The sequence below is a fragment of the Paramormyrops kingsleyae genome, unplaced genomic scaffold (genome assembly GCF_048594095.1).
Source record: "Paramormyrops kingsleyae isolate MSU_618 unplaced genomic scaffold, PKINGS_0.4 ups32, whole genome shotgun sequence".
NCBI classification, from domain to species: domain Eukaryota; kingdom Metazoa; phylum Chordata; class Actinopteri; order Osteoglossiformes; family Mormyridae; genus Paramormyrops; species Paramormyrops kingsleyae.
This window is the reverse complement of record NW_027325970.1, coordinates 155,001-160,000: the sequence shown is the minus strand read 5'-3', so window position 1 is coordinate 160,000 and position 5,000 is coordinate 155,001.

Below are 5,000 nucleotides of genomic sequence, written 5' to 3'. Positions count from 1 at the left end.
AGGGCGACAAGGGTCAGCCTCCGCCCGGGGCCTACGCATAGGCCGCAGTGACGAAATTTATAAATTGTTCAGTCTAGCTTCCAACATGACAGTATATGAACTGAGAGAGATAGGCAGATTGGATTTGCAGTTGGGGGTAAAGATGGGGACATTTGTAATAAGATCAAGTCTGGGGGCCCAGGAGTCTGAGACATTGACATTTCATCTCTGTGAGCTTCCTGATCACCGGGTGGGGGCCCAAAGTAAAGGTGAATGCTAATCTCAAGGCCAGGCCGTGCCTTTGTCGCTATGGTAATGTGAAGGTCTGGGTGATACTATCATGCTAATTAGGGTTAGCACCTGGAGAGGCATTTGAAAGGCAGTGTTATGCTGATGAAATCAGGGCTGGGGAACTTCCAGGCTGATTCCTGGAACATGCTGTGCTTTGTTTAGTTTGTCTCCACCTCTGTGTATCCCTCCCCCCTTGAAACGTATAAGCTGCGCCGAGCTGAGTCTTAGTCAGACTTGGATGACTACAGCGGCGCATTGGCGAGTTCTCAGTAAAGAGGAACTTCGGCCGGAGAGATATGCCAACGTCTCCCGGTCTCTGCTTCGACAGAGGAAAACGTTTCCAACACGACCCTAGCTCCAAACCCTAAGCATAGGCCAGACGGGGCGACCATAGCTCCGAACCATAAGCGTAGGCCAGACGGGGCGACCATAGCTCCGAGCCTAGGACAAGGGCGACAAGGGTCAGCCTCCGCCCGGGGCCTACGCATAGGCCGCAGTGACGAAATTTATAAATTGTTCAGTCTAGCTTCCAACATGACAGTATATGAACTGAGAGAGATAGGCAGATTGGATTTGCAGTTGGGGGTAAAGATGGGGACATTTGTAATAAGATCAAGTCTGGGGGCCCAGGAGTCTGAGACATTGACATTTCATCTCTGTGAGCTTCCTGATCACCGGGTGGGGGCCCAAAGTAAAGGTGAATGCTAATCTCAAGGCCAGGCCGTGCCTTTGTCGCTATGGTAATGTGAAGGTCTGGGTGATACTATCATGCTAATTAGGGTTAGCACCTGGAGAGGCATTTGAAAGGCAGTGTTATGCTGATGAAATCAGGGCTGGGGAACTTCCAGGCTGATTCCTGGAACATGCTGTGCTTTGTTTAGTTTGTCTCCACCTCTGTGTATCCCTCCCCCCTTGAAACGTATAAGCTGCGCCGAGCTGAGTCTTAGTCAGACTTGGATGACTACAGCGGCGCATTGGCGAGTTCTCAGTAAAGAGGAACTTCGGCCGGAGAGATATGCCAACGTCTCCCGGTCTCTGCTTCGACAGAGGAAAACGTTTCCAACACGACCCTAGCTCCAAACCCTAAGCATAGGCCAGACGGGGCGACCATAGCTCCGAACCATAAGCGTAGGCCAGACGGGGCGACCATAGCTCCGAGCCTAGGACAAGGGCGACAAGGGTCAGCCTCCGCCCGGGGCCTACGCATAGGCCGCAGTGACGAAATTTATAAATTGTTCAGTCTAGCTTCCAACATGACAGTATATGAACTGAGAGAGATAGGCAGATTGGATTTGCAGTTGGGGGTAAAGATGGGGACATTTGTAATAAGATCAAGTCTGGGGGCCCAGGAGTCTGAGACATTGACATTTCATCTCTGTGAGCTTCCTGATCACCGGGTGGGGGCCCAAAGTAAAGGTGAATGCTAATCTCAAGGCCAGGCCGTGCCTTTGTCGCTATGGTAATGTGAAGGTCTGGGTGATACTATCATGCTAATTAGGGTTAGCACCTGGAGAGGCATTTGAAAGGCAGTGTTATGCTGATGAAATCAGGGCTGGGGAACTTCCAGGCTGATTCCTGGAACATGCTGTGCTTTGTTTAGTTTGTCTCCACCTCTGTGTATCCCTCCCCCCTTGAAACGTATAAGCTGCGCCGAGCTGAGTCTTAGTCAGACTTGGATGACTACAGCGGCGCATTGGCGAGTTCTCAGTAAAGAGGAACTTCGGCCGGAGAGATATGCCAACGTCTCCCGGTCTCTGCTTCGACAGAGGAAAACGTTTCCAACACGACCCTAGCTCCAAACCCTAAGCATAGGCCAGACGGGGCGACCATAGCTCCGAACCATAAGCGAAGGCCAGACGGGGCGACCATAGCTCCGAGCCTAGGACAAGGGCGACAAGGGGCAGCCTCCGCCCGGGTCCTACGCATAGGCCGCAGTGACGAAATTTATAAATTGTTCAGTCTAGCTTCCAACATGACAGTATATGAACTGAGAGAGATAGGCAGATTGGATTTGCAGTTGGGGGTAAAGATGGGGACATTTGTAATAAGATCAAGTCTGGGGGCCCAGGAGTCTGAGACATTGACATTTCATCTCTGTGAGCTTCCTGATCACCGGGTGGGGGCCCAAAGTAAAGGTGAATGCTAATCTCAAGGCCAGGCCGTGCCTTTGTCGCTATGGTAATGTGAAGGTCTGGGTGATACTATCATGCTAATTAGGGTTAGCACCTGGAGAGGCATTTGAAAGGCAGTGTTATGCTGATGAAATCAGGGCTGGGGAACTTCCAGGCTGATTCCTGGAACATGCTGTGCTTTGTTTAGTTTGTCTCCACCTCTGTGTATCCCTCCCCCCTTGAAACGTATAAGCTGCGCCGAGCTGAGTCTTAGTCAGACTTGGATGACTACAGCGGCGCATTGGCGAGTTCTCAGTAAAGAGGAACTTCGGCCGGAGAGATATGCCAACGTCTCCCGGTCTCTGCTTCGACAGAGGAAAACGTTTCCAACACGACCCTAGCTCCAAACCCTAAGCATAGGCCAGACGGGGCGACCATAGCTCCGAACCATAAGCGTAGGCCAGACGGGGCGACCATAGCTCCGAGCCTAGGACAAGGGCGACAAGGGTCAGCCTCCGCCCGGGGCCTACGCATAGGCCGCAGTGACGAAATTTATAAATTGTTCAGTCTAGCTTCCAACATGACAGTATATGAACTGAGAGAGATAGGCAGATTGGATTTGCAGTTGGGGGTAAAGATGGGGACATTTGTAATAAGATCAAGTCTGGGGGCCCAGGAGTCTGAGACATTGACATTTCATCTCTGTGAGCTTCCTGATCACCGGGTGGGGGCCCAAAGTAAAGGTGAATGCTAATCTCAAGGCCAGGCCGTGCCTTTGTCGCTATGGTAATGTGAAGGTCTGGGTGATACTATCATGCTAATTAGGGTTAGCACCTGGAGAGGCATTTGAAAGGCAGTGTTATGCTGATGAAATCAGGGCTGGGGAACTTCCAGGCTGATTCCTGGAACATGCTGTGCTTTGTTTAGTTTGTCTCCACCTCTGTGTATCCCTCCCCCCTTGAAACGTATAAGCTGCGCCGAGCTGAGTCTTAGTCAGACTTGGATGACTACAGCGGCGCATTGGCGAGTTCTCAGTAAAGAGGAACTTCGGCCGGAGAGATATGCCAACGTCTCCCGGTCTCTGCTTCGACAGAGGAAAACGTTTCCAACACGACCCTAGCTCCAAACCCTAAGCATAGGCCAGACGGGGCGACCATAGCTCCGAACCATAAGCGTAGGCCAGACGGGGCGACCATAGCTCCGAGCCTAGGACAAGGGCGACAAGGGTCAGCCTCCGCCCGGGGCCTACGCATAGGCCGCAGTGACGAAATTTATAAATTGTTCAGTCTAGCTTCCAACATGACAGTATATGAACTGAGAGAGATAGGCAGATTGGATTTGCAGTTGGGGGTAAAGATGGGGACATTTGTAATAAGATCAAGTCTGGGGGCCCAGGAGTCTGAGACATTGACATTTCATCTCTGTGAGCTTCCTGATCACCGGGTGGGGGCCCAAAGTAAAGGTGAATGCTAATCTCAAGGCCAGGCCGTGCCTTTGTCGCTATGGTAATGTGAAGGTCTGGGTGATACTATCATGCTAATTAGGGTTAGCACCTGGAGAGGCATTTGAAAGGCAGTGTTATGCTGATGAAATCAGGGCTGGGGAACTTCCAGGCTGATTCCTGGAACATGCTGTGCTTTGTTTAGTTTGTCTCCACCTCTGTGTATCCCTCCCCCCTTGAAACGTATAAGCTGCGCCGAGCTGAGTCTTAGTCAGACTTGGATGACTACAGCGGCGCATTGGCGAGTTCTCAGTAAAGAGGAACTTCGGCCGGAGAGATATGCCAACGTCTCCCGGTCTCTGCTTCGACAGAGGAAAACGTTTCCAACACGACCCTAGCTCCAAACCCTAAGCATAGGCCAGACGGGGCGACCATAGCTCCGAACCATAAGCGAAGGCCAGACGGGGCGACCATAGCTCCGAGCCTAGGACAAGGGCGACAAGGGTCAGCCTCCGCCCGGGGCCTACGCATAGGCCGCGGACTCTGCCAATATGTCCCAGAGGCGAATGGCCACTGCGGGGCCTCCAGCCCGGGCAGAGGGGAAGCCTCCCCGGCAGCCCCATTAACGCCTAATTGGCCAGGCGGCCCCGTCTACACTTAGTTGAGCTGGCGGCCTCATTTACATTAAGTGGACCCGGCGGCCCCATTCACACCTAGTTGATCAGGCGGGCCCGTTCACACCTAGTTGATCGGGCGGGGCCATTCGCACCTGGTTGATCGGGCGGGCCCGTTCGCACCTAGTTGACCGGGCGGCCGCATTCACAAGTACCGCAGTGGGCGGCCTCGTTTACATTCAGGGGACCTGCCGGCCCGATTGACGTCTAGTTGATCAGGCGGGCCCGTTCGGACCTAGTTGACCTGGGGGCGGCCGCATTTACATGTAGCGCAGCGGGCGGCCGCATTTACATTAACCCTCTACCGCACACAATTTGATGGTACATGATAAGAAATTATTCCACATCACTTATTGGTTAATTTTGGGACATTTTATTGATTATGTATGTACATATTTATTTCACCGCCCCCCTCTCCAAATGATCTTTTGTTGCCTAAGGGCAAAGTTGTGCAACACTGATACAAAACCACAGAGAAAATTATGTCTTCATAGATCATAATAC